The sequence below is a fragment of the Artibeus jamaicensis genome, unplaced genomic scaffold (genome assembly GCF_021234435.1).
Source record: "Artibeus jamaicensis isolate MK-2021 breed Jamaican fruit bat unplaced genomic scaffold, CSHL_Jam_final contig_391, whole genome shotgun sequence".
In the NCBI taxonomy this organism is placed as follows: domain Eukaryota; kingdom Metazoa; phylum Chordata; class Mammalia; order Chiroptera; family Phyllostomidae; genus Artibeus; species Artibeus jamaicensis.
Genome location: NW_026521814.1, coordinates 11240758 through 11261550, shown reverse-complemented (window position 1 = coordinate 11261550; position 20793 = coordinate 11240758). Strand labels below are relative to the sequence as shown.

Genomic DNA, 20793 nt, shown 5'->3' with positions numbered 1-20793 from the left:
ACCTTGTCTCGGGCTGGGAAAGAAGCAGATGGGATGTGAGCCTTGGTTTGATTGGTAGAAGTTACTGATCTGACTTGAATTTCAGACCTGTAATTTGTATCTTTTGATGAAGTTTCCATTATTTGTAGTTTTTCTTCCTCCCAGGGCTTCTATGTGGTTTTTTAACCAATATTTATTTCTATATGTTCTGTTTTATGCTTTAAAGAAACCTCTATATACAAAATCACTATAATATACATTTTTCTTTGAACCACCCCCCTCCCCACAGCACACACACACACACACACACACACACACACCCCATTCTCTCACCACCTCCAAGTGGTAAGTAAATTCCTCATATTATTGAAAATCCAAATTGAAGCTGGCATACTCGGGAAGAGTGAAGTGGTGGATTAAGTCATTTTTTAGTGAACTTCAGCTGGATAGACAATCTGCCTAACTATATCATGCTATTTTTCCCCTCAATAGCTGTCCTTTTTTTTTTCTTTTTTATGGCCAAAAATATATGAATGACATCCCGTCTCTCCCTTTCCCTTTGGCCAGAATCATCTTGTCCCTGCTCCTTAGGTCAGATGTCAAGTAATTAAGAGAATGATATTAACACATCAATTCTGAGAATTTTCTGTTTTATGAAAGCATCTATTTTAGAACTCTTGCAGGTGGCTGCGGCTCACAAAGCCTGTCAGATGTACTGGACTCTAAAAGGTTCAAGGGCTGCTCGTGTTTTTCAAATGCTATCCAAGGAATCTTTTCACAAGTCCCCGCTATTGTTCGACATAATTTTTGTGGCTCTTAGGGACTTAAATGCAACTGGACAATTTTAAAGAAACCAAAATATGACAAAGGAAATAATAGCCCTTTATTATAAAGCATTCTCTTCTTTCTCTTACCCTCCCTCCTCCACTTTTTGAGCCACTGCCCCAAGCTGGCTGATGCAACTTGTGTCTGAGAATGCTTGAAATTTTAGGGTTTTGACTGCACGGGTTTTGTAGAATATCTGAAGCATTGTGCACATATTAGATTACCATAAATTAGCAAGCTCTTTATTTTTATTTAGACCATGAGGACATTGAAAAGCAATGTACGGCTTTCAGGACAGGCTCATTTGATTGATTTAATACCAACTTGATAGTAATTATAATCTCCATAGAGTGAGATGCTCAGTGAATGAGACAGCGCTCTACGCTTGGCCAGGAAGGAAAACTACTTAAAATCATTTTAGTCTTTGAAATTATTTGTGAATTTTCAAAAGCAAATAGAAATACATCTATTTCTTCCATTTTACTTTGTCATTTTCCTCTTCTTAATCTCCCCAAAACTTCTCATTATCTTGAAAAACCTTTTTCAGAAATTCTATTCCATTTTCCTGTTCACCCTGTATGTAATAAAAATGTTGATGATAGTTGATATTTATGAAGTAATTACTATATGCAGGGCATGGAACTAAGCACTTTTTTACATATTAATTTATTTAAAACTCACAATAGTCCTCTGAGGTCAGTGCTACTATTATTTCCATTTTCCAGACAAGGACATTTGCTAATGCCCATATAGAAAAAGCCAATTTAAAACTCATTAGGATCAATAAATAAAACTGAAGTATAGCAGATTTATGAAATCTTCATGGGGTTAAAAAAGACAATTCCTCCAGCTCCTAAGTCTCATCTGAGAAGTTCACTCCAGGGAGAGTCAGCCCAGGAAACCAACACCCAGTATTTTCCTTCCAATATTGCCTACTACCACTACACCACCAGTCAAGATTTGAGAAGGAAAAGTTATCAACAGAGAGAAAAATGGGGACTCTCTCCTGTTCTAGCAACTAGAATACCATAAGGCAGGCAGGTAGTGAGTGAATTCCAGACTAGTAATGGGCCAGGCTTGGAGACTGGTGATGAGGGCTGGGGCTAAAATTTAGTTTATAACTGAAAAATGGAGTTAGGAAGAGATGTCAATATGAAACAGGGGTGAGTGAAAGAGAGTTTGTGGACAAGACCAAGAATAAAGGCTGCAGGGGGCTGACAGTGAGTCTTGGTCAGGAAATAGACAGGAGAAAGCTCTGACTCTCCATCAAGCCCTGCAGACCCTGGAGCCTGCCCGAGGGCCTTGTCAGGGGCACCACGGTCTTTCTCTTTCTGGCGTCCCCTTCTAATTGTGAAGCTCAATATGCTAATTCTGGTGGATGGTCCAGCTCCTGTTTTGTTTTGTTTTTTAAAAGAAAGAAATGTTTGGGAATGTGAAAAAGCTTAAGTAGGACAAACTGAAATTCTGCCAGTCTATTTTTCCAATGAGCAGAATCATTAGAAAAGGATAATAAAAGCGGAGAGCTTCATATTTATACGTTTCTGTGAGTAGAGTTTGCAAGGACTCTGAAACTGGTCATTCTGTCAGCTCTGGGTAACATCTGCTCAACCACAATGGAAACCACAGCTGGGTCAAGGCAGGGCTATGCATATACAAGAAAGAGACAGGGTGGCTTCCAGACAAATGGGGCGCATCTCCATTCAGCAAGTTATGACCCCAGGGCAAAGCCAAATCCAAGAACTATGACAAACACGGCTCAGGCGTGAGGCTGGGGGAAGCACATACTGCTTGTCTGAAGCTTTCTTTGCAGTCCTGGAACAAAGACCAGTGCCTCAGGCAGGGTGGGGGGTGGGAGGACCAATTCAACTTCTGAGTCAGAGGTATCCTTCCTACCTCCAGGCTGTTTCCTTCTCGTTTTGACTATAAATGGGATAATTACTAATTAGCTGATTATACAAATTATTTTTCAATCTAGACCTGTTTTTCCGCCCTCACCAGAGCACATCAGAAAAATGGTCTAAAAATTTCATTATTTTGTTTCCCATAGGCACCAACAGAATCCCTAATACAGCTGATATTTGACCAAAATCACTATAATTACCTCACTTCCTGTGGAAATTATAATTAATGGTCTCTAGTCTCCCAAGAGGTAAGAAAGCATCATAGTAAGTATAAATACTTATTGTATAAAATATTGCTTATATATTTAAGTTGGAAGACCAGGTTCACAGTTTTGCATTGTTTGTCCCTGTAGAACCTCACAAATTATAGACAAAATGTCATCAGTTCGAGTCGGGTTGTGGCCGGAGAGAGCACAGCTTCAGAACTTTCAGCACACAGTCCTACCAGTCATGCCTTTCATCTTAAAGAAGCCCTTATTAAAGCAGCGGTGTGGATGTTTATGTCTAACTTCAGTGGCACAATGTGCCATTTAGAGTAAGACTTAAATGAATATAAACATTTATATTCAGTGCGACACATTTAAATATTAGGCTTTTAGAAATGAACCCGTCTCCTTAGAGAACTGGTCATTTAATCCCCTCAATTAAGTTAAGAAAACAGAAGCTTGGAAAAGTAGGGGGCTTGCCCAAGGTTCCACAACTACTTAGAAAGAAAGCTAGGAATAGGTAGAGATCAGGTTTCCTCTCACATTAAACCTAAGTCTTGGTTTGCTGTATATAACGTCAAAGAGCTGAGCTAGATAGTCCTGAGGGGTGGGGGTGGGGGGCGGACAGTCCACCTCAGCTCTCAAATGTGCTGATTCTCCTGGGCCTGAGCAAGCCTTCACACCAGCACAGGTGTGGCGCTGACTTCCTTCCATTCAGCTCTGACCCAGGGAGGCACAGCAGCTTCGCTGTCAGAGGTTTTTCACCCCTAAAATTATACAGGGTTCAAGTGCACAGTTCCACAATATCATGTCTACGTTGCATTGTGTGCTAACCACCCCAGGTCAAGTCTCTGCCATCACCACTTATTTCCCTTTACCGTCTTCTACCCTCTGGCAATCACCATCCTGCTGTCTGTATCCGTGAGTCTTTTTTTTCTTTGCTTAATTTCTTCACCCTTCTCACCCAGACCCCAACTCCATCTCCTCTGGCAGCTGTCAGTCTGTTCTCTGTATCTGTGAGGCTGTCTCTACTGTGTTAGTTTATTTTTTCATTAGGCTCCACGTATAAGTGAAATTATACTGTACTTGTCTTTCTCTGACTGTCATTCACACGTCTTTGAATCCCTCACCCTGCTCATTTTTGACATTGGGTGAAGATCTCCAAGTCTCTAACCCATTCATTCTGTCAAGATCCCCGTCTTGTTCAATTCTTTCTTGGTCAGACAGGCTTGCCCTTTTGACTGGGGTCTGTGTTTATTTTCTTCTGACCCCAGCTCACAGTGCCCTGGCATGCCAGCCCGTCCCCCAGCACCGGTACTCATGGGCCTTCCAACACGATTGAGGGGAACTGGGGAAGAGATGGGTACATAATTTGCAGGTCCCTGTGCAAAATGATAATGCATGCTACTTACTCATGATTCGTGGAATCTAGTTCAAAATGAAAGTGTGAGTCAAGATACTAAAAATATAAAGCTTTTTCTTTTCTTTATGGTCTCTTTCTCTTGACTTGTGTTTTTTTTATTTTTACTGTACATTTTTATATCATGCAATCCCACTTTTAAATTCAAATATAACCTGTCAGTAGAATCAATGAAATGATACAGTTTGTATTTCCTAGCTCATTCATGCGTATATACTTTGTTCTTACAAGAACAATGGAAATGCTGGGTAAAACTACCATGGTTCTTTTTATTGTGCTTCCTTCTTGACACACACACATATCAAAACTGTCTATCTTCCACTTATTGATGAGTAAGGAAAGACTTCAAGGAAAGGAATTGTATTTTGCTCTTTCTCTGTCCTTCCATGTCATCTTTTTCAGCATAGGTGATTGGCTAACACAGGGAAGTAACATGGATAAGAAAGAATATGATAGTGTTTCTTAGAACACCATTTCCTTCCTTCTGTGTTGGAAGCAAGTTCTGATGTCAGCACCCCCGTTTACTCAGTCATAGATATAACACTCTTACCTGGTACTATGTTTGAGTCTCCCAGAACTCCTTAGCATCGTGGGTTCATGGGAATTCTGTGCTCATGGAACTTTGTGAATGGTATGTGTGAATGGGGCATCAAGGATAATAGACATGCATATAGTGTCGTCTCCTCTGCTCACACGCATGACCCATTGTCCCATTAGACTTCATGTTCAAAACACAAGTTCAAAGATAAAACTCTTAAGAATTCCAAGGTGGCAGCAGCAGAGCATTGAACTAGCATGGGACCCTTCTGAGTTGGGGATCCTATCCAACAGCACAGGTGACACATTCACAAAGCTGGGGGTACATGCTATTGTGCAACTAGAAAATTATCCTGGTGCATCATGAAATGTAGACACCTACACTCCAGTAACTGAAAGGGGAATACATAAAGATGCTGCAGTATAGGGACAGCAAGAATCCTACCCACACACTGGGACAGTATTCCTGGAGCTCCTGTGCTGGGCTGGGTCCACTGGTCCGACCAGTGCTCCAGGAGACTTGCTCAATGCCCTCTCAGAAATCCTTTCCTGGTCCGTGAGCACCAGCACATCCTAGACCATGTCCAAGCCTAGAAATGATCCAATGTGACTTAGGAAGCCGGCAGACCCAGAGCCTTTCTCTTTACCTTCCTCCTCCTCCTCCTTTCCCCCTTCTTATTTTCTGGAGTAAATCCAAGTTCTGCTATTCCTTTCTACACTAATAGAATAGGAGCCAGCTCACAAGCTGGCTTTGATGTTAGAAACAGAAAGTCCTGTTTACGTTTTTTAGTTGGAGAAGGGGAAGGGCAGACAGTGGGAAATACTTCCATTCCTCCTCATAAGTTATACACCAAAAGTTGAGCAGAAGCTACTTTCTAGTAGTTTCTTCTTGTAAAATGTCAAGTAGTAAATTACAAATCAGGTTTTTAGCAGGTTACCCCACCCATAAGTGTTTGCTGGGTCACCCAGCTAGGTGTAAGACCAGCGTTGAGGAGTATCGCTTTAGAGGGAAGAGGGGCCACCCAAATCAAGAGAGGATATGAGACAGAGCTGAAGGTGAAGGAGGGAGCCCATACGTTGCTGTCACCTTGTACATAGGGAGGTGTTCTTATCCTTATTTACACACAGGATTTGGAGTACAGGGATTGTGACTACCAAAGTTAAAGCGACACTGATTCTCTGGAACAAATTTATGATTATATACCCATTTTTATGTAAATAAAACCCAAGATTCTCATCACTAAGTATCAGAATTTATACATAAAAATTGTTCATTGTACATATCTATATATGGATATGCAGTATTGCCTATATGAGAAAGTGGCCTTACAAATACTACTCACCTATATACCTACATATGCAGATGGTCTATATCTGTACATCTATAAGAGAAAGTGGTCTTACAGTCCTACGAACAACTTTGGCCGCTCAATGAGCTTCTTTGATTGGATAAGAAATCGTATGTAACCTGATTTAAGTTGCCAATTTCAATCAGAGCTTCACTCTGTGAGACAGGCAGACATATAAACTGAGCTAGTGTGACTGATAGCTAACAGTTCCAGAAATCCAACACAGGGAGTGTTTTTTTGAAATAAAAATGTATACAGGATTGGAATGTTGATAAGACATTTGCAAATGTATATAGAAATATGATAATTTATACTATTTTGTGAAAAGATTCCTGGTTGGCATTAGTGATGTGTCATATGATTGCATTAATTGCAAAGAAGAAACTCAAAATGGCATAATTGTGCCTGATGTTCAAGTAATAGAAATGGAATTTAAAGTGTTGTAGAAGATGGAAAATGTTACTGAGGTGAAAAGGTTTTAAAAACATGAATGTGAAACCAAACCATTAGCTCATGTAACCCTTTCGAGGTGGTGTTCAGTACACAGCAGAGCCCCTGCAAACCACCGTGACCCGGACGAGGACGAAAGAAAAGTGGTGGGTGAGCACCAGCCTACAGTGGGTTGTATCTGAAGGTGCCAAAGGGGATGGTCACGTGTTGAAATAATCTCACATCGTTAGATCCTAAATAAATACCCTGCCTCTGTGATCTGAGAGGCAAGCAGCCTTGCACAGTGGCACTTGGCTGTCTTAGTAAGAGCTGCGGCACCACATGGTGGCCTGGAGCATGGACTCTGCACATCAGACTGCCTGAGTTCAAATCCTGGCTCAGCTGCCAGCTAGCTGTGTGTATCCTCTGGCAAATCACTGTGCTTCTCTGGGCCTTTTATAAAATGTATAAAATGCCAGTGTCGTTCATTGGACCTTTCTTCAGCCAGTGGTAAGATTGAATGAGTTAATATTTGTAGAACTTTTGAGACAGTACCTGGCAAGGAATAAATGATACAAAAGTGTTTTTTAAGTAAAAAAAAAAATTAGTTGATTATTTAATGTATACATAGTGTGTGTTTGTAGTCAGTATGCGCTCTGCAGACTCATCCCGTCAGATGTCTCCTTGGTTATAGAGCCAATAATGAAACTCACTCAATCACCATGAGCTCAGCAGAGATGAGTGTTCTACCCTGGTGAGCCACTCCCTGGGCTAAGGCAGTGTCCGCTCACTCACAGCCTAGCCGAGGAGGTGGGCCCAGGTGGCCGTATTTGCAGCTCTGACCACAGCTGGTTGGGCCAGAAAATATAGGGCCAGCCAAGGGATCCTGACTAAATCTGAACAAAAAGAGTCCTTCGCTAAGAAAACTAAAATGGGAGAAATGAAACACTGAATGTGCTAACTTTGTGGAGCTGAAAGGCACGGTCACATAGAACCAAGCAGGAGTAAGCATCATCTCAAGGCAGTCACATACCAGCATTGGGTGTGGGAGGGCCGGTCCGTGAGATCTCCCCATGTCCTTACAATAAATCCCCTTTCCTCTTGAGCAAGTTGGAATGGGTTATTGTGCCTGGCAGCCCTGAGACAGTGCTAGAAGTCATGCTGGAAAATAATTATGGAACACCTTCTCTTGTCCCCACCATTGGGCCTGGTGCTGACTATGAGGACTAGAAAGACCACCCATTTATTGAGGTGCTAAGGGTGGCAGGCACTGCTAGCACTTTGATATTATCTGACATAAGCATCTAGTGATTTTATTACGTGACTTTTATCAGCCTTTGTTCATGGGTGAAGACACCAAGGTTCAAAGAAATTAACTGTTTTTTTTCCCAGGCAATGGCAGAGTTAGAATTCTATTTCAAATCTGTCCAATTCTAAGTCTTAATCTCCTTTCAAAAACTTTTTAAGTGTGTTAAAGGTATGCACATGAAAATAGGCACCCCGTACGTAGCTCTAATTCTTTATATTATCCCAGGTGAATCCAGTGAATGTTCACAGGCAGCATGATAACAACAGAGCCAAAGGGAGTCAGCCTCTGCCCTCTTCCATTCGAACTAGCAGACTAAGGCCAGTAAATGTAAGGTCTTAGTCTTCAATGCAGGAAGTGTCTTTTAGGGGTAATTTCAAAACGGGGTTGAACTTGGGGGAGGAAGCTGAGGAATTTCCCTTCTACAACGATCAAAGTAAGAGGAAGCTGTCAGTTCATCTGGGCTCAATCTGGCAACTTCCCTATTGTCAGGAGAGCCCACGGGAGTCTCCATGTGGAAGTCATCTCTCCCTCCTCTCCATTTCTGAGGCACTTGGTTAGTAACGTGTTTTCGCATCTCGTAGCAGATATCTGTATTAGATGCATTCTGGAAACTCTTTTGCAGAATTGTGCAAGCCAGAGCAGCATTCTGAAGTATCATTTTCAACAGATGTCTGTGTGAACAGTTTATTGAGAAATCTCACCTCTTTGGCATGTAAAAATTAAATAATTTTATTTTATAAGAATTGACACCAACTATACTGTGTCCATCAACCCCTTTTATTCTTGCGTAGTAGTTTCCTTATTGACTACTTGGCTGAATTGCATGCATTTTTAGCCATTTTTAGTTATTAATAACAAAACAGTATTCTTCCCATCCTGTTCTTATAGAACTTCAACCCCAAATTTGGTTTAAAATCATGACCTTTCCCTTTCTAAGTCAGGATGGAATTGTATGGAGTCGGGGGAGGGACAGATTCTCAGCCTCCTTTGTTCTGCTTCTTTTAGATGCTACTGGGCCCCTTCTGCTTTTGGCTCTGGGTAAGGAAGGAAGTAGCCCTTCTTCCCCTGTTGCTATACAAAGACCGAAATCCCCACACATCTCTCTTTGTGGATGGTGTTACTCATTCTCTGTAAGAGGCGGCAAGTCCCACAGAGGAGCAGTCCTCCATCCTTAGAGTGAACAAAAGGAAAATCCCACTGGACATCTGGTTAAAATGAGTCAGTCCCCAGCATACATGATATACATTCATGTTTACGTCAAACAATATGTTTATTTGTACAATTTTAACCTCTCTAAGAAATTTTTGAAAATCTTGTTTTTATCAGATAATATTTTTTTTGCTTGGGGCAACTACCTATGATTTCTCCAGTGAGCCGGGCCACTGGGGATATTGCTGGAAAGGGGAAGGGGAGGGGAAGCAGTAAGTTAAGTGTCTGTCGTTCTATGATGTTAGATAGATAAGTGGTCACTCTGTCGTGCCATCCCTTGACTAACACTAGTGTGCACGCACACACACTCACACATGCCTCCTAATTCAGGAGGAGGAGGAGGAGGCTAGTTCTGCTGCATTACTTCTCAGCCTCATTTCTTTTGTACATGACACTTGAGTCTCTGAACTCATAGCTTTTAGCATTACCTAGAAATAGCAACAAATACAGTTATCTATATGTACACATGCACAAGTAGAACACATTTCGTAGCTCTGCCCACTGAGGGGCTAAGATTCAAGGAGCATACCCAGTTCCCAGGTTCCTAAATCCCATTCTCCACCCACAGGAATCAGGGCTCTGTGCAGAACTGACTGAAGCAGGCAAAGTACAAGATGAGATTGGAACATCTTTTGGTTTCAGAAAACAAGAAAATCTCAAAAACTTAAGGGGACCTGTCAAAAGTCACATAGGAACCAGCTGGAAGGTGTTCCCACTAGCCAGATACGGGAAAATTTGTGCAGCAAAATAAATATTGATGTAATAGTATTGATGTAATATTGATGTAATAATATTGATGTAGATTTTGACCAACTATGTAAAATGGAAATCCATGGATCTCACTGATAGGAATGAATGAATGAATCACTTCCTCTCAGTAGAAAGCCAACTCATAAATGTAGAAGCCATGATAAAATTAGGAAAATCAATATTTGACAGCTATTATAGTAATGTTTCATTCAGGCAAGAATCATCCAAGGATGATAAGCTACGAGTTTGTTGAGGAATAAAATTTAACATGATTCCAAGGCAGTACCCCAACCGACACTCATTAATTACAGAGGAAAAGTAACTTTTCAGTGGACAAATCCAGCAAACACCACCTTACCCAAGTGGTCAGAGTTAACGTGACCAGTGATAGGACAATTGATATCATGTCCTCCCTACCATGATGTACTGAGAAGAATCCAGTGTCACTTTGGTGACATTTCTGCCAAAAGTGTATAACTTGAATCCAATCACGAAGATCAGACAAATTTACATTAAGGGGCATTGTATAAAATAACAGTCCAGCACACTTTAAAAGTGTCAGTCACAAGAGACAAGAAAAACCTGAGGGAGAGTTCCTGGACTATCAGACTAGAGCGATGTGTATGAAGGTGTGACAGCAAATGCGATCCGCTCTCCTGGGTTGGGTGACAGACTGACCACAGAGAGATTTTTTTTGCTATAAAGACCATTATTGGTACAATTGGTGAAATTTAAATAAGATTCTAAGATTAACTAGTAATATTACATCAATATAAATGTCCTGATTTGTTGGGTGGTCTGTGATGAGGTAAGAGAATGTTTTGTCTTTTAGGAACTACAGAAATTTAGGAAATACAAAAATCCAGGAAATATTTGGGAATTTTCCACTTTCAATTGATTCAGGTAAGAAAGAGAAAGGAGGAAAAGAGAGTTTTAAAGTTATTTCGAAATAAAAAGTTTAAAATGATGAAAGAAATCACTACCATGTTTTACTTTCATTCTTTGAGAGCAGAGAGACTCAACCCACCTGCTTTCGCTAGTCTAGCCCACGCCCAGGCACAGAAGGGAAAGCCAAAGAATTTTTGAATAATCAGTGATTCGACTTCTCTTCTTACTAAATTGTAAGCTACTAGAGGGCTCGAACCACGTCCTATTTCTCTGAATTCGCTCAAGACCCAGCTCAGTGCGTCGTGCGTAGCTGACACCACTGGTTATCTGTGGAATGGAATGGAATTATGGGGCCACTCAAATGTTATGGTAATGATTAGATCCTGACAAAGATCCCCTTTATGGGCCTGTGAAAACAACCATAGTACTTGAAACTAAAATTCCCCTCCTGGGCCTTTGAAAGGCAGGGTTCAGGTTAAGCAGCCCTTTGTGAGGCTGCATTCTCTTGGAACAGCATCTCACTCTCCACTGAGTCACCTTTGGCAGGCAGCCTTCCTCTTGGTCTGCAGTCATTAACCTAATGAAGTGCAGCTGGGGTTTCAAACAATGAACTTGCACTCAAGTGGCAGCCGCCCTTAAAAGAACAGTACCCTCACGCACTAGAACAGCCCTCCCAGGCCAGAAATTGGCCCAGTGGTTTCACGTCTGGATGGGATGTGGACCCACAGGGAGCCAGAAAATGGCAGCTGCAAAGCGTGCTATTGAGAGAGAAAATTTCAGTTTACAGTTAAGTGGAAACCCTGCCCAGAGTGAGAAGCGAGACTTGCCACGTATTTCAAAAACCATTGCCGTATTTTCTTGTTTTGGGAAACTGTCTGCAAAGAAATCTGACACAGTTTTCACCTCTGGAGGGCTGTCCTGATTAGATGCGGGGGGAGCTGGAAGACAGTCTCAGGGCTGGGAATACAGAGTGGCTCCCAGCACGCGACAGGATCACCATGGGGAAACCTCCAGGTGATGAGCACTTGCCAACTCTTTTTCCTCGATGAAAAAAATGTTTTCTGTGTGCAGAATTCAACATTTCCTCAGAAGACAAGAAGTCATAGCTGGTAATAGTCCGCATCACTGAGTGCTTACTCCCCGACAAACATTCCTTTTGGAGCTTGACCTGACCGTCTCATTTAACCCTCCCAGTCGCCCTGCGGGGCAGGTGCGACCTACCCAGCTAACAGAGAAGGCACCTGAGAAACTGACCGCAGCATAGAGCCAGTGAGTGGTGGAGCCACAACTCAAACCCAGACACTGACTGCAGAGTCAGCTATTTAATCAGATCTTCAAAGTGGGGTCGTTTTCCAAGGAAACCTTGTATTAGCCCTTAAATACAGAGACAATACTGTATCATGTGTATTGAAACAAGACAATAAGCATACTTTAAGTTGGATTGATTTCCCATGTTTACTCTGACACTTCTAGGGGGAAAAAAATAAAGGTAATGACAAGAATCAGTCTATCCTCTTGGAATAGTTTCAATCATTATTGACCAAACTGAAGTTTATAGGGTCTCAAAATTTTAGAAGAAATTTTAAATCTCGTTTTCATTTTGATGATCGCCTCAAACTTACTTTGTGCCCATCTAAGCATGACTCAGGTTTGGGAAACAACGGCGGGGTATCCCAAATTCTCCTCTCCCTCCCCACTTCTGTTTCATGTTATTCCAGTATAAACTTTATTTTAGCATAACCAATCACTACATAACAGTAGTGAAATAGCGCATATATTCAGAGCTGCCTTTTGCTAAAGATGTAATCAAATGTAAAAATTGTGGGTGATAAAGGGGACATACTTTCTCCCTATGAATCGGCCACATGATACGTGGCATTGTCACTGAAAATATTGGGGAGCAGGACCCAATGAATAAATAGAAAATTACATGACTCTTCAGAGGGAATATTGAGCCCTTCAATACTTTCTTTTTTAAAATAAAGAGAAAGATAGAAGAAACTTTATATACTTATTTATTCTGAGAGTTTTTAAGACATTTATTCCCCATAGATAAAAAATTGGTTCACAAGAAAAGATTAACTATATATGCAAAATCTTAAGTAGTTAAAAGGTTAAAGACTTTGATTTACTATTTGTTTATCCCATGTGTTGCTATCTTTAGGTAATGGTGAGCATGTATTGATCTATAAACCACTAATTTGCTACCACTTTGCCCATGATGCCTCATTACTTTTTGGTATCTGATTGGAAGAGGCTGACCAGAATTTTGAAGAGATGCATTGGAGCGGTGGGGTGGGCTCGGCACTGTGGGAAGCCTATTCTCCCTAGGGAGGCCGTCCGTGCACACGTGAGTGTCCTGTGCAGCAAGCACCCTGTAGACCCCAGCACAGATAAGATTCAAGTACAAATTCGTTAAAAAGCAGCAGACAAAAATGAGCTCTTACATATCCTCACCACTTTAAAATGTAAGTGCCAAAGAGATACATTTCAACTTAAATCACACATCAACATATTTTTCTTTTGTTTTTGGCTCCCTTAAACCCACTTATTTGGGTCCTGCCTCCCCCCAAATACGACACAACTAGCTAATGTAGAGGGTATCACATCATGTCACCTATGAAAAGCATTTCAGGTGAACAACATTTATCTTAAAAAATTCATTCATCATAAGCACTCAAGAATTTTTTAAAATAAAAACAAAACTAGAGAGTTGAACATTTTTTCACTTCATTTTTCTAAAACATGAGGGAAGAAAGATGCAAAAAAAAAACCACTTCTGAAGTCTGGGATTATTTTAAATGTTGTAGGCATTACCTGATACCCAAAAGGCAAGTTCCGATAGTAGCAGGGTCCGGCATTTTGAGAGAGAAGGTCCGCAGTACGGATGCATTAAGTCTCTTTTGTTCCCAGATTCTAGAGAGATGGCCAGGTTTAGATGAAGATTTGAGATCCACATTCTCCGGTATCACACGAGGACTTCCCTGTGTAAATTTCTGCAGCTGGGCCCCTTTGATCTGATAGGCAGATAGGAAGGAAGGTAGGTAAGTAGGTAGGTAGGTAGATATCACTGTTTTGTTCAAAATTATAACTTCAATACTTTGTAATTTTAGAAATAATAGAGCCACGTTTTCATCATTAACATGAGTGATTGTTCAGATACATTTGGCACCGTCTAGAGGTTTATGGCTTCCAACCTGTGTAAGGCCATTCCCAGAGTGAAGGCTGATTTGCCACGGTTATGAAGCTTTCAGGATATAAACTGTAAGGATGATAAACTGCAGCAGTTGAGAATGTGCCTTCAGGTACTCACTTGCAACACCCATTTATGTCTGTAAGAACAGAGGAATGAGGATCTAGGGACCAAAGCTGGACCAGTCAGGAACTGGGTAGGTAACACATAAATATTAATGTTCATTGCAGTTAGTGTGGCAATTGTTAATTGCCAATACATTTCATTCATGTTGCAGAGGAATAAGTGAAAACCATTTCACTGTAATTTTAAAATGATTCCATCATAATAATTATAAAATATTCATTCTATTTCTTAGATTGTTAAGACTGTATTTTCTGAAAATGAATCATTTATACTTCACATTTATTGCCATTTGCTTTCTATGTAGATTTGTCTATGTATCTGCTATTCAGTGTAGTCAGTGAAGTATCATCTGGTTGTGTCCATTTACTGGTGCCTCTTCACTTAGCATTCTTTATACAGAATAGAATGTTCAAATAAGTAAAGGCATTCATGAGCAATTTCATGGTATTTTAGGGGTGGTCATGGTATCGGGGGAGATGGCAGTTCCTATTTTGCCCTGTGAAGCCAACTGTTGAATCCTTTCCTCTTTTGATTTATTTTTCTCTTTGGTTATTTATATTCCACTTCAATTCACTTCTGTTCCAGTCTAACGATAGTTATTTACCAAGCACTTACTGCATATCAGACATCATGCTCAGTACTTTCAATTTATTACATGTTTTAATTCTAAAAAAAAATCCAATGAAATACTATTTTTTTCTATAGTAAATCTCTGTTTTTCCTTTCTTTTCTTCTCTTTTTTTTTTTTCAAAATAGCACTCATTTTTATGTGAGTACCTACTCCTCCCTCTTCCATGTGGTTCTGGTGGACTATCAGTCAGGGTTCTCGCTCCTCCTCCTTGTCCAGGTGCATCCACGTGTCTCTAAGTAGGCCCATCAAGCTTGCCCTGAGCAATGGCTGGGTGGGAAACAGTTAAGGTGGTATCATTTTGATGTCACAGTGCTGATAAGTACTTCTTCTGCACTTCAGATCTATGAAGTTGCCAGGTTTCTATTCTTTTCAAGGTCTGATTGTTCAATTTTCCCTTTGATTCTGTGAGAGAAAACTAAGATCATTTCGATAAATTACTCTTCTCAGCATAAGTGAGTCCGTTTCTGTTGCTTGCAACCAAAGAATCTTAACTGACACATTCCCATTTTGCAGATAAGGAAAAGAAAACTAAAGCTGAGAGAGGCTAAGTAACTTCCCCTAAGTCAATGGAAGAGCCACAACACATACCTACAGCAACCAGACTTCAAGACGCAGCATTTTAACCATTATGCTCTACTATCCCTCCCAGCAAGGTGAGCCAGGGAAGAAGTTCCTGGAGGAGAAGAGAATGCATACACTTTTCTCTTCCAGCTGTCTGAAACCCTGTGTTCTCTTGGATCATGTGTTAAACGCTTTAGGTCTTGTCATTGCAAGTAACTGGTCAAAACTGAGATACAGGAGAGCAAAATGATTTATTGACTTCAACAGCTAGTCTTGAGAATGTAACCACATTATCAGTAACTAAGCCCATTGCATTACCCCTTTGGCCAATGATATTTATACGTGCTCCTTGTAGATTTTTAGGTCCCAGATCTCTGATGTGCAGCATGTGGGCTTGACAGCTAATGTATAGGAAAGGCAGCATGGTGTGATGGAAAGCAAGTAGCATTTACAGCAGGAAGATGGGCTTTTGATTTCCACTCTGCCACTTCCTATGTATTTGACATTGGGAAAATCAGCCTCTGTGTAGCCTAATTCTCTGGCCTGTAGAATGGGAATAGTGATGATTCTTCATTTATAGGCTTCTTGTGAAGATATATTAAGATCATTCGTCTCTTGAATGAACTCATTAGCAAACTATAAAGCTCTACAAACAGTGGCATGTTCACATTCAGGGTCTAAGGAACTGCAGTGTTCAAAGATAATTTCAAGAACATATTCTTTGTTGCACAGCCTCTTTCATGATGCTCAAGTCATAGTCTTCTTTCTCTTTCTCCAATTTTTAAAAGATGAGTGGTAGAGTTTTTATAATCAAATACATGTTTCATGTTTCCAATCAGTAGGTATAAGGGTTTTTGTGATTCTGTCCTGAACTTGTACTCCTTGTGAAAACTCTGATTTCACTGAGGAAATGTGATCTGAAGGGTTACCAGTGGAGAGGACAAGTCTTGTGGGTCATAGGAGTAGTTCTAGTTCTCAATGGTAATAGTCATCAATTGTAACCATTCAACTGCAGGTGAGCAGCCTCTCTGGAAGGAGTCAGTCACTCACACTCTTTCCCAGGGACCAACCACTGAACAAAGCCTGCATAGACTCTGGTCCCAGCTTTCACTTGCTCATCAGGGTCAAGATAGGCTCTGGAGGGCACTTTGTATCCATATTGGTCCCTTCTGGTAGTGGTCAAAACATATTAATACCCTATCATGTAAACAAGTTGCTTTTATTCCTTCCACTATGCCTTTTCTGGGGTTACATAGAAGATACCAGCTTTCACTCGTTTACTCATTCATTCAACACTGAGGATCTACTACATGCAAAGCACTGAATATAAATTCCAGGAAAATTTTTAGAAATATAAGTCAAAAACAAACACTGCCATGAAAGAGCATATAACCCAGTAGGAGCTGTAAGATATAATTATAAATAACTTTAGTCAGTGTAACAGGAAAAAAGAATATGTTTTAAGTTGGCAAATATATCTTAAAGGGGAAAATATATTCAGAAAGGAATATATGATAAACTATTCCAAGGTGAAGGTCAGACTCTAAAGCTGAAGTTTTGAAGGTGTCAAAGAACTAGCTAGAGGAATTTGGGGGTGAGGAAAGGAGAGTAAAGAAGAGAGGGGGAAAGAAAGAGAAAGAGAGGGCAAGCCAAGTGCCAGAGGCTTTTTCTTTGGAGTAAAGTTAACCCATGAGCTATTCTAACAGCCAGGGTGACCCAAGAACTTTTAAGAGTAGGACTGTATAAGATTTACTATTGTGGCATGTATATTGTGGAAATATAAACCTCCCTTCATTGTCTTAACTCTCTAGTAAATTTGGCATACAAATGCCTCCTCCTCTGAGTGGTTTGTGTGGAAATTATAAAAATGAGACCCACATCTGCTGAAAGAATAAAGAGTCATAGAAGGTAAGGTACAGAGTTTAAAACTTTAAAGAGAGTGGGAGCTTAGAACCAGAGGTGCTCACGAGTTTGTAATTTCCCAGGAATTGCAAATGGAGGGGAGGACAATGTAGTTCCCACAGGACAGCCTTAAGTCCATTTTATTGACATCTCAAGGACAGGTTACTTCTGCCATAACCTGGGCACCAAACCAGAAGAAGAGGATATCATAAGGAGAGACTCCATGGAGGAGTGCGTGTGAGTTACTCACACTAACTCTTCATGAGACCAGGGTAGGAAAGGGGACAACCCAGACAGAGGCAAACACTGAGCACAGCTGTGGATGAGAGGAGGACTTGTGCTGGCCACAGCTGGTGTCCAGCGGGTTGTCTGTGGAGAGACTATTAGGAGAATAAACTAAAAGGCAGTTTGGATCATTGGGCCATAGGAAACCTTGAAAGGCAAGCTGAGAACTTTTTGGTTGTTTTGCTATTTGGCAGACATTGGAGAGCCTAACTTTTTCAAGGTATTTTGGTGCTATGATTTCTTTTGACTTTTATAATTGACTTTTTTATAAAGGAAATGAAACAGATGTTACTCCCATTTTACAGATAATGAAACTAAAAAAAAGATAAAGTTGTTCACAGTCAGCATGGTAACTGAAAAAAATCAGCCCACATTTTCTAAATTCTAATACAACTACCTTCTTGTGCTCTCTAATGCCCATAAATATGCTCTTTGAATAAACATGTCTGGGAGCTCCATGAGATTCTCTAGGGAGTGGAGGGAGGGAGAGAGAATCACAGGGCATGCTCTGACTGATTTTCTTGGGAGCAATTCCAGAGGAGAATTTCTGATGAATAAAATTCTCCACCTCATTACACAAGCAACTAATCTAATCAACCAGTCCAGTAAGTGGGCTAATTTCTAGTGTGTGAGCTTCTGCCTCAGCCCACCCACTCTCCCCAATGCCCTTTCGTTCTTCCAAGTATCAAGTGATTGTTTGCAGTTCATTCATTCAACTGACACTCTGAGCCAGGTGCCCTGGGAGGTGCTGGAAAATAACTTTTGGGGAACAGTGGTCCATCTTGTCCAAAACCAAAACCTTTATATTTCTCGCAAAAAAGAATAAGCCCATCATTCTACTAGTCAGATTGCCTGGAATCTTAGAACTCCTTAAAGAGTGAAAACCCAATAAATAATTAAAATTTCTGTTTCAACTGTCCACCCACATTCACTCATTTTCCAAGTTCTATGTATTCTGACTTCCAATCCCAAAGGGTGCCATCTCTTCTGATTTTCCCAACTTTTATTCCTGCTTCTCCCTGCATACAGCTGCTGCATTCATTTTCTTAAAGTTTAGTCCTGATAGGAACACATTCTTGCTCTAAAAGATCAATAGTTCCCTGACCCACAATTCCAGTTTCAGGTACTTAACTTCCTCCAACCCCCAAATGAAATCATGTGTCCCCAAAAGAAGAAGTTTACAGCTGCTTTGTTTACAATTGCTCATAAATGGGAAAAAACTCAAATGCCCATTGACAGTAGCACAAATAAATAAAATGTGGTGCAAAGCAAAAACCAAAAAAGAAGAGGGAAGAAAGAAGTACTGAAACGTGCAACAACAGAAACGAATCTCAAAATATTATTTGGAGCAAAAGGAGCCAAGCACAAAGGAGCACATACTGAGTTCTTTCATTTATATTAAGTTTAAGAAAAAAACAAAACTATTTTATGGTAATATAAATCCATACAATGGTTGCTTATGGAGCAGAGATTGGCTAGAGGGGCCAAAAAAACCTTTCTAGAATCTTAAAAATATTCTGTATTTTGGAAATTAGTAAGATAAGTATATGTATTTGTCAAAACTCATCGAATTGTACATCTAAGATCTGAGCATTTCACTAGATGCAAATTTTACCTCAATTAAAATAATTAGTAGTTCACTACTCCCTACTTAATTATGTGCAAATTCATCAGCCCAATCCATAGAGACAGAAAGTAGATTAGTAGTTGCCAGGGGCTGGTAAAGGAGAGAATGGGGAGTGGCTGCTAATAGGTATGGGGTTTCTTGTCGGGGTACTAAAATGTTCTGAAATTAGCTAAGGTTGATGGTTTCACAACTTTGTGAATAGACTAAAACCCATTGAACTACATGTTTTAAAAGGATGAATTTTATGACATGTGAATTATATCTTCATTAAAAAAATTATATCTCCATTAAAAAAAATACCGTACACCAAGATGGTGCCATAGGTACATATACTTTGCCTCCTTGTACAACCAAAAGAAGGACAACAACAACTTTAAAAACAAAAAACAACCAGAACTGCCAGAAAATAGAACTCTATGGAAGTCCGACAACCAAGGAATTAAAAAAGAAATATTCACCAAGACTGGTGGGAGGCAGGCAGCTGGGGCAGAGAGGACATATGGCAAAGAGGTGGCTGGAGGACCAGACAGGCAAGGCAGCAGTAAGTGATTCCATTTTTGCATGCGGGTAAACCAGGAGGAACAATAGGGGATGAGACAGGGAGCGCAACCCAGAGTTCCAGCACAGGGAAATAATGCCTCAAAACCTCCGTCAGTAAAAACCTATGGGGGCTACAGCAGCAAGAGAAACTCCCGGTCTTACAGGAAAGTTCATTAGGGAGATCCACAGGGTCCTAGAATGTACACGAACCCACCCACCTGGGAATCAGCACCAAAAGAGCTCAATTTGCTTGTGGGTGGTGGGCAGTGGGTAGTGACTGGAAGCTGGCAGAGAGCTGGGCAAGTAGCATTGTTTTCTCTCTGATCCATGCCCTGCACACATGCCACAATGAAGCCAAGTGGATTGCCCCACCCTGGCAAATACCTAAGGCTCCACTTCTTACTACATAACAGGCCCACTGAGACAAAGAAATATGGCCCCCTGAGATGAAGAAATATGGCCCAAATGAAAGAACAGATCAAAGCTCCAGAAAAAATACATACAACTAAATGATAAAGAGATAGCCAACCTATCAGATACAGATTTCAAAACACTGGTCATCAGGATGCTCACAGAAATACTTGAGTATGGTTGCAAAATAGAGGAAAAAGTGAAGGCTATGAAAAGTGAAATAAAAGATAATGTACAGGGAACCAACAGTGATGGGATGGAAACCAAGACTCAAACCAATGGTTTGGAGCAGAAGGAAGAAATAAACATTCAGTCAGAACCAAATGAAAAAAAAACAAGAATTTATAAAAGTGAGGAGAGACTTAGGAACCTCCAAGACAACTTTAAACATTCCAACATGGGAATTATAGGGCTGCCAGAAGGAGAAGAGGAAGAACAAGAAACTGAAAACTTATTTGAAAAAAATAATAAAGGAGAACTTCCCTAATCTGGCAAAGGAAATAGACTTCTAGGAAGTCTAGGAAGCTCAGAGAGTTCCAAACAAGTTAGACTCTAGGAAGCACACACCAAGATACATCATCATTAAGTTACCCAAGATTAAAGACAAAAAGACAGTCTTAAAAACAACAAAAGAAAAGGAGACAGTTACCTACAAAGGAGTTCCCATGAGACTATCAGCTGATTTCTCAAAAGAAAACTTACAGGCAAGAAAGGC

General features: G+C 40.5%; 1 long non-coding RNA gene across 1 annotated transcript in view; it reads left to right on the top strand.

Moving 5' to 3' along the window:
* The window catches only part of LOC128627388 (uncharacterized), a 79891-nt gene that overhangs the window by 3518 nt on the left and 55580 nt on the right, over positions 1-20793 (top strand). The window contains exon 3 of the long non-coding RNA XR_008391569.1: positions 2852-2953. This is a non-coding gene — a long non-coding RNA (uncharacterized LOC128627388). The remainder of the gene's footprint in view (positions 1-2851; positions 2954-20793) is intronic.